General features: G+C 30.7%; 1 pseudogene; it reads right to left on the minus strand.

Annotated features, from left to right (window-relative positions):
- Window positions 1-7,131: 7,131 nt before the first annotated feature.
- Window positions 7,132-7,276, minus strand: LOC136327735 (U2 spliceosomal RNA; annotated as a pseudogene).
- Between the last annotated feature and the right edge of the window lie 3,129 nt (window positions 7,277-10,405).

A 10,405-nucleotide genomic window follows, 5' to 3' on the forward strand; every position in this document is an offset into this window, starting at 1 on the left:
TATGGCATTAAGACTCCAGAAAAATAAACGTTTATTTTATTTATTCATAAATAGCTCAAGATGTTTCTAGATGTATACAGAAGTAATATGAGGATAGGTGCATATAGTCATTCAAGAACTTAGACTTATAAAGACTATGCCATCTTCAAAACCTAACTTCCAAAATTGTTAGAATATTTATATCTAGTTGGCAGAAAAATAAGACTTTATAGTCCTTTTCCAGGAATCAAGACTGGAAGCACCCAGCTTTACTGCTTTCACAGTGCAATAGCTAAAACTCATTTGAATGGCCATGGTGAAGAATGTAGTTGAACTATAACTCCAAATGAAGAAAAAAATATGAAGGGTAAAAATTTATGGCACATCAATATTTTAGATTTCATAACATCTTATCATGAACACTACTTTCTGAATATCAAAAATATTTTGTTGAATGTCAAAATTATATTAATTTGATTGAGGTATAACTAAATGCAACAAAATGCATTCACTTTAAATGTATAGTATGAGACATTGCATACCTATGTAACCACCATCTCAAAGAACATTTCTTTTATCCCCCAAATCTTCCTCCTAGTGTTTTGTAGTTACTTTTCTCCATCCCCAACTGCAGAAATGATATTTCTTTACTATAATTTAAAGTAATCATTTTAAGAATTTCATATATATGTCATCACAAAATACTTTTTGCATTTGGCTCATTTCAGCACAATGATTTTGAATTAATCCAAGTTGTTGCATGATTCAATAATTTGTCCCTGTTTAGGTCTGAATAATACACTGACCAGTTTAGCTATTCTCCTGTTGATGGACACCTAACTTATATTTAGCTTTTTATTGTTATGAATTGCACTATTTATAATATTCATGTATCATGTTTGTGTAAATACATATTTAAAAACTTTTTTGGGGTAAATACTTATGGATGGAATATCTATGTAATAACATTCTTGCCAACATTTAGTACTAGCAGGTTATTTGTTCTTAATTTTAGATATTCTAGAGAGTGTGCAATTGTATCTCTGTAGTTTTAACTTGCTTTTTCCAAATGGCTAAGGTGTTTTAGTAATTTCTTTTAAATAACTTATCTAGGCTTCCATATTAAATGTTTCTTATTTAAAAAAATTTAAGTACAGTTAACATTCAATATTATATTAATGTCAGGTGTTTTGCAGTGGTGAGACATTTATATAATTACATAGTGATCACCCAGTAAGTCTTTTACATGTGCATTGCATACACAAATTATGATATTTTATTTTTATTTTTATGTATGTCTAATATCTTATGATTTATATCTATGTTTGATTCTGATCTACTTTTTACCTTGTATGAATGTATAAGTAAAATGAACCTTTCTGTTATTCTTCCTCTTTGATGAATTTATCATTTAGTTGTGCTGTTTTATTATTTGTATTTTTTTAAAAATACTGTAACCTACTTTATTGATTTTATGACCTACTAAGGAATACAACATACATTCTATGACAAGATGGAGTGGTGAAGAAAAAGAAGAGTTATGGTTATGGAGTAAAATGTTAAGTTTACAGGTCATTTCAGCCGTTGTAACAGTCGGGAAAGGCAAAATAATAATGCTGTACAAACTCCAAAATATTATTTAAAAGTATTTCTCTCTTGCTCACACTATCTCCTCATTGCAAGTAGGCATGGAATTTCTGCTTTTATTGGACAGTCAAGGATTCAAGCTAATGATGAAGCAGCAGCCATCTCACACATCACCAGAGGAAAAGGAGAATTCTGGAGGATGGACCTTACCTATATCTAGAATGGTGAACCTTAGAAATATTGCAAAAAGCACTAATGTATATCACAGTCATTCACTAGTTGCCACTTCTTAGCAACTCTAGAGACAAAAGTGTTATTTTTATGAGACTCTTAGCCAATATTATAAATCTTTTCAAAAATGGTCTTATAAATACACCAAGCATTTGTGGTATGATCATAGGTTCTGGAATATATCTAATTATAAATTCCCATAATTAGCTTTACACCCTGGAATTACATAGAGATCACATCTCTAAATCTTGTAAAATTTTAATACTTCTCCTAGAGGAGACAACTCTTGAAATTTTTATCAATTTAGAAGTAATTACAATTTTTTAATGATCAAACTTATCAAGAATAAAATCTATAATTTATTGTATCATTTTTGGTATGGAGGGGGGTCTTAGAAAACTAATAATAATACATTCAACTGAATGTCTACTAATACAACTAGCAGTAAAAATTGCAACATTTTTTCTATTTGTAACTTATACCTGATTACTTTCTAATATCTGATTTAAAACAGATCCCTAAATTGATTTCACAATCTCACTAATGGGTCATTACCTAATCGATTATCTCAGTTTCAAAACACTACCCTAAAAGTAATGATATTGGTAACTGGTGGTAACAGAGTGATTCTAAACATATGAATTATGCCAATAATGCAAATTTTAGGTTTACAGTGGAAAGGTCAATGAAATGAGAAAGCTAGTATAAATAGCATTGTGTGTGTATTTTCTCTTATCTTTCCTTTTTTTATGGCTTCTTAAAAGATCCTTTTAAATAAATAATTTGAGATATGCACTTCATCCTAAACATCAGAGAGATAAACTGAGTTGAGTATAACATAATCTGATTTTAAAAAAATAACAACAGAAAACTAGATAGAAGGTGACGGAGGACAATCTGACTTTGGGTGATGGGTATGCAACATAATTGAATGACAAGATAACCTGGACATGTTTTCTTTGAATATATATACCCTGATTTATTGATGTCACCCCATTAAATTAATAAAAGTTTATTTATAAAAAACAAAAACAAACCAAAAAAACCCCACAACAATCATTTAAAGTTTTATGTGCAACTAAATCTTACTGATAAACTATGAGCTGTATACCTTTAAGTTAGACTTTTTAAGTTTAGAATCTCATCATTTCAAAACATGCTTAGGAAAAAATTGTGTGAGTATGGAAATTAAAATCAATTTCAAGTTAATCTGAAAAAATAATTTTAGGACTGGCAGTAGTCAATGATAGATTGCCAATTAAATAATCAAACAAATAGGTGTTATTAATAAAGTTTTCCAGAATTGTGTTTGGGAACATTAATTTTAGGTTGTGTATACAAGAGAAATTCTGTATATAACTATTAAGATAATAGCAAATGGTGAAATAATCTCTTTCCATTTAATCTTAGGAGAAAAATTCACAATGTCTTTGCAAGTTCTGCTGTTAAAATTTTCAGAAGAAATTCTATCAATCACTTGACACTTAGAGGAACCAGAGTTTATAATATTGTCAAACTCAGTCCATATATGTAAATTATGTGCATGCATCTTGTGAAAAGATACAAATATCATAGCCTAATATATTTGTATTATAGAAAGTTAAATTAAGTAAATAAGTTTTTGTTACATGAGCTTTGTTGCTTAACCAAGTAAGAGAGGTCTACTCTATCCCTACTCACTTTTTTTGTTTGTTTGTTTTCCTCTTTATTATATGGTGAGTGAAGAATCATAGACATAGGGTTTTCTTTTCCAAATCCATATTTCTTTAGAGACTATAGCTAATAGAAATACTTTAAATATATATCACCTTCCTAATACATTTTGGAAGAAGAAATTTGGTCCCTGAACATTTCATCCCAAAGAAAATGTCCTCGAGCAGTGCAAAGCAGAGTAAACCACATGCAAAGTGTGATATGATTGACACAAATGGAAAATCCTGATGTGCCAGCCCAGGCTTCTTTGCCCATCTCAAGGGATTTATGGGAAAAGAGCAGTGTCAGATGAACAAAATATTTCTTGCTTTCAGCCACCTGGTATGATAACTTATGGTGACCACACCATAGCCATGAGGCCTATTGAGAAGACATTCTTTTTCAGCATTTAGTGACACTGAGGACCAATATGATTTAATATATAACCACTTATCAATAATGTTCACAATGACAGTTATTTCATTCCCCTTATTTTATGATTAAAGTGACAATATCTACACATTGATTGATTTTCTATAAACATATAGTGCTTTAGATATTCTCTATTGACTTAAATTAACACTTGCTTTTCTCAAAATTTCTCACTATGTTCTCTGAAGCTTCAATCATTCCATGATTGATAAACTCTCTACCTCCTGCTCTCAGTGCCAGCAGGTTCTCCTTTAAGAATATCTATTTCTTAAAGCCTACATATTATCTCCACTCACTCCAAGGCAGCTTCCTAAAAATGGCTTTTCTTTTTATAAAACTCCTACTTCTTTGAAGTTTATTACACTGGGTTTCATTACTTTCTATTTCTCTATTTCCTCAGGCTGTTTAACCCAACAACTCTCCTAGTTCCTTCTTGTCAGTACTATCTTCTCTTATAGCTTACCTTTCTTGTAGTTCAAGCTCCAGTCTTTTAACTGTTCTCTTTCAGATCTTACTTATTTTTTATCCTTAATCCTGGGGGAAAAAACAAGTTTATATAAATATAAATCCTGGTTGGTTGATTATATCAAAGTTAGAGGGGAAAAAGAAAAGAAATGCAAAATAACATAAAGTAGTCTTTTTTGTGTGTGTGCGTGTATGACAGAAACAGAGAGAGACAGAGATAGGGACAGACAGACATGAAAAGAGAGAGATGAGAAGCATCAATTCTTCGCTGCAGTATCTTAGTTGTTCATTGATTGCTTTCTCATATGTACCATGACTGGGGAGCAACAGCAGATCTAGTGACCCTTTGTTCAAGCCAGTGACCTTGGGCTCAAGCTGGTGAGCCTTGCTCAAACTAGATGAGTCCTCACTCAAGCTGGCGACCTCAAGGTTTCGAACTTGGATGCTCTGCATCCCAGTCTAGCGCTCTATCCACTGCGCCACCTCCTGATTAGGCTAGAGTAGTCCTTTACCATAAATTGAATCTTTAATATTACCTGTTGGGTCTGGCGTTCTTTTCAATGATATCTCTCTAATCTTTTAAGTCTCCAAACACATCCCTAATATAAAACATTTCATTTAACAGAGATGTATAGTTGATAAATAGCACAAGTTACCTTTTAATGAGAATCTTATTTTTTTTTTAACACAGTTGGGCTTATTTATGATAGTTACGTTGTTAATGTAACTGGTGATGGTAGCTTTTTGTTTATACAACACTTGAGACTAAAACTTAAAGTTACCATGAGAATAAACTTAGATCTAAGCAACTTCCTCTTAGTTGACATTATCAATAACAAAAAGTGAAAAAAGTTCCTCCTGAAAATTATGAAGAAACGATAATTACAAGAAGTAGAGTGGATTCAGTATATGGAAAGAATTTTGATAACTTGGTAACAGAAGCTTCGTTATTCCTTCCACAGAGTTTTAATTGGTCAAGAATCCTTATTTTTTTAATTATTAGTTTTTTTATTTTAAGTTAAAATTTATTTAATACTTAATAATTATATTGTATTTTTTATTATCTTGCATAAAAATCTTTACTTCTATGAAAATGTTATTGTGAACTTATTTGTTTAATTAATTATATATAGAACCCCTTTTTTGTAGGGTAGAGATCATAGTTTTGTTTATGGGTCTTCTCACATAAGGAATTAATAATTTGAATTGCCAGTAGGTAACTTCTTAGCTAATTATATGATTGCCATGAAGTATAATTGACATATAGAGAACATTTTTTGCCTGTGGAACAACTGTTTTTCACCAGATTTTTCAATAGAGGGATCTTTGAGTTTATGATCTTATGCTTTTTTTTAAAGATATATGATACACTATATGAATCTAAAAAGAGTAATTCATGGCCAACCATTAAGGATTATAAAAACTCATCTTTGATTAAGGCACAAATATATCCCTGATTGTTTCCTAAAACTTTTATCTTCTTCAATGTGTTTTAAAATAAACAGATTGGTGAACTGAACCAAAAAAATATAACAATAAAATTGGAAGAAGGGGTCCTGGGCAGATGGCTTAGTGGTAGAGCATCAGCCCAGTATATGGATGTCCCAGATGTGATTCCCAGTCAGGGCACACAGGAGAAGTGGCCATTGGCTTCTCTACCTTCCTCCCCCCAATTTTCTTCTCCTTCCCCAGTCATGGTTCCATTGGTTCGAGTGCCTCAGCCTGAGTGCTGAGGATGGCTCCATAGAGGCTCAGCCTCAGGCACTAAAAATAGCTTGGTTGCAAACATGGTCCAAGATGAGGGTGGATGTTTTAAAAAAAATAGTTAATAGAGACTAAATATAGAACACTAATCTGTAATCCAAGGCTTGAGTAAAGTTTGAACTCTCTACATTGAATACTAACCAGAGCTCTCCTCCAGAGTTTCTGTCTCTGAAAATATTAAAAATAGCATTTGATTAAGAGGAGGTTATAAGGTGAACAATATGTACTGGATTAAGGTTTTCTAGAGGGTATAAGGAGCATAAAATTATTTTTAGTTTGTTTAAAGAATTTTTTTATTAAATAACTAGTGCCTTATTGTTTTAGATGTTTTTATTTATGGATTTTTTTCTAGAGAGGAAGAGAGAAAGAAGAAAAGAGTGAGAAAGAGAGAGAGAGAGAAAGAAGGGAGAGAAGCAGAAAGCATTTACATGTAGCAGTTGCTTCCTGTATGTGTCTCGACCAGGCAAGCCCAGGGATTTGAACTGGCGACCTCAGTGTTCTAGGTCAACGCTGTATCCACTGTGACATCACAGGCCAGGCTAAAGAAATTTTTAACAAATAAAATCTTTAGTATTAAAAAGACTACTAATACTTGTCAGAGAACAATGATTGAATTTAACAATACATTTAAATTCTCTGAACAACAAAACACTCAACAATAAGAAAATGTTTAAAAACAAAACTTAAGCAAGTATAACAACACAACAATAAACCATCATTATGCTTATAAAAAATATACATGAGGTTGAGAAAATGAGGAAGCAAGTAGACTGTGTGGAGAATAAATTATGAGTAGGAATTAGCTGTTTCTCTCATGTGAGGGTACTCTTTTCTTAAGACTAACCTTAGGCAAAATCACACACCCCCCAAATTTTTTTTCTCTGGTTTATGCAAGAGATCTTTGCATGTTTCCATAGTAACTCTAGCATAGCAATTATTATTGTATTGTATTGATCCCTTAATAATTCTCTCTTTTTTTCAGTAGGCTATAAGCATCTTCAAAAAATGTCAGATTTGATTTTTCTACAATGTATCCATTATAGTTCTTAAACCATCGTAAGTAATCAATAAAAGAGTTGATGAATATAGACTACACTTGATCTTAGCCAAAAGGCTGAGAAGCGATAAATATAGACTATAAATCAGCAACAATATAGAGAAAATTTCTTCAAATAATGTATTTTGAACTAAATTGACCACATCTGTCCTAACAAAAATGAACAGTTAACTCGCTTGTCTCTACATCTGTTAAATATGAGGATCTATATTTTAATTCTACTCCTGTTGGTTTATTCTCATTACATTAATATTTATTCTATTCTCATTTTATAACACTCATACTATGTAGTTCATTATCATTGTCTTATTCATATTACTATAAGAAAGATTATTTTAAAATGTCCATGTCATAATTTAAAATGCGCCTCCTGTATGTATGTTCATTGAGCTAGTGTCATTATCAATTGATTTAAAATCTGGTACATAATAAAGGGTGTGGACCCTGTGCAAATACCAATATATTGGATATTGTGTCAAGAATTCTAATCAGGGGTTAAGAGTAAAAGTGGGAAGCAAAATACATAAAGAATGAGCAATGCTGAGTAGCCATAACAAAAGACTTTATCATAGGCATGGACTATGTAGTCTTGAAGCTTCCAGTTGTGTGACAGGCTTTCAATGTTAAAATTAAGAAATAAGTAAATGGCTTTACATTTTATATTCCATAGATATTTGGCCTTGTTTTGGCCAATAGCATGGTAGGTTGGAGAACCATTCCGAAGCTCAAAAGTTGCCCATTTGATTCCCAGTCAGGGCACATACAGGAACAGCTCTATGTTCCTGTCTCTCTGTACCTCTCTCTCCCTGCCTCCTCTCATGAAACAAAATAATAAAATAAATAAATAAATAAATAAAGATATTAGGTGTTGGAATATCTACCGCATCTAGTAGGGTGTTGCTCCTCTGGCAAGGGCAAATTTTATACTGACAGGTCAAAATCTGTCTGCATAGGTTTCATCATGAGGACCCTTGCAATCACAAGCTTTGATACAGTGGGAGTGTTAAGTGCAAGGATGCCAGACATCAGCCTTAAGAACTTTAACTTACAAAAAAAAAGTCAATAAAATTAAGAATAAAAATGATATGATTTAGCATTGTTATGGTCTATATTATTCTTCTAGTAAAACTATTTTTTCACTGCTTTGCAGTTAAACAAGATAAGTGTAAAAGTTAAATTCCTTTCTATGAGAAAGTTGTGTATTCATATAGCTCCTTCTTTGTGCTTGCAAACATTTGCTTTGTATAAGGGAGGATTCTCTGATATAAACTTTACATAATGGGAAAATTTAATATATAAATTATAATTTTAAACAGTAAATTAAATAGTAAAATAATGATAAATTTCCTGGTGATAAGAGAAACTTTGACACAATTTAGAAAGCAAAGTAATATTTTAATGTAAATTGTTTAGGAAAATTTACATATAGATATATTTCCTGGCAATCAGGTTGACTATAGTTGAAATAACACTTAAAGAGTGGTTTAAATTTAGATGTATTTATATTTGGTAATAAATAGATTTTTAGATACCTGACTATTAAATAGTTGTAAAAATATTTATAATTTCTTATAAAATCAGGCATTTTATTTAAATCACTGTCTCTAAGCTCACTCTGGAGAATATATTTAAATATCTATCATCATTTCTTAGCCATTACTTGTAAAAAAAATGCAGCTCATGTATTTAAGAACTTCCCAGATAATACAATTTCAAAGTATATAAAAATCTCATGGCTTTAGAAAAATAAAATGCTTTGCATGAATATTAACCCAAAAGTATAAACTATTTACTTTGTAAAATCAAATAGTTTCACATATAAGATTTTTTGTCCTAAATTCTGATTTAAAAAACTCTCTTAAGAATATTACAGCATATTTTGGCTGATGTAAAATTTTAAATCTCACAGGTATACTATTTTCACATTACTTTTTTTATTTATTCAGTAACCATGGCTACTTACTTTCAACTCTTTGCACCTGCAAATGAATCAAAGCCAGCTTTTAAGAAATTTGGCATCTTCTTCATAGGAAAAAAGAGAAAGTAAAATTCTATTTTATGCTGACCTTAAATTATAGCTTAAATAAATAACAGAAAAATATACACGCCATCTTTCCCGGTTTCCTTTGTTCTATTTTAATCTCAGTGACACTTGCTCTCATGAGACCCTACTTAGAAAGATGAGTTGGGTATACATATAAAGGGAAGTAATTCCGCTGATGCTTCAGAATCCACTGTCTGATCTAACTCTAATAAATTACAGCATATCTTTATGATTACCTATACTACATGACTGAATAATGCCCTCATCACATATTCCTGAACTGTTTTAGTAATCATGTCTGTTATTGTAAGCTTTATCTGAGACTAATGGACTGCAATGTGAATTATGAGATGTCAATTGAAGCTCTTGGTTTAATATGATACTTAACTTGCTTGCCACAAAAAGTACATGATATGTGAACATTATAAAAATATGAGCACATGAATATATCACGATTGAATAATAATGTTGGCTTTTTTTCTATTTAAGTATAGAAAAAGGAAAGCACCTCATATATTAATAATCAAGTTTATAAGTGTTATCTTTTCATAAAAACATTTTTAGAAAGTGAATGTACTTTAATTATATAAAAAACATGCAATTTTTTGCATAAATTTATAATTGTATACATATTTATTTACCCAAGTGCAGAACTAATATTGATCATTTCTTTTTGCATCTCTGATTTTTAGGTTATTGAAAAATTATATTTGTTTCATATTTTGTGTAATATTCAAAAACATGTTTATTAAAGAATGATTTGAAGCTATAGCATTGTAGGGGACTTGATTATTTTTAAATCCTAAAGCGAAGCTTGTGTATGTCAGTAAAAGTATTTGTTTCTAGCAACTATATAACAAAAATAGGGTAAAAATAAATAAATTTTACTCTCATTACATATAGTCACTCTCAGTAAAGTCTGTATGTAATATTACAAAGTTTAACCACTTGATAGACCTTATTCAAAGCTTTTACACAGTATTTGGTAACTGACTGCAAAACTCAAATAGCACAAATAATAGGAGAAGAGACAATCAATATTGCTAAATCTAATATTATATTACCCTATAAAAGAACATATGTATTTCTTATAAGAAGTCTGAAATTGAAGAGGATATAGATCCTCTCTTTGTAAAAATAATCTCTTTTTAGAA

Source organism: Saccopteryx bilineata, chromosome 2 (assembly GCF_036850765.1).
Source record: "Saccopteryx bilineata isolate mSacBil1 chromosome 2, mSacBil1_pri_phased_curated, whole genome shotgun sequence".
Classification (NCBI taxonomy): Eukaryota; Metazoa; Chordata; class Mammalia; order Chiroptera; family Emballonuridae; genus Saccopteryx; species Saccopteryx bilineata.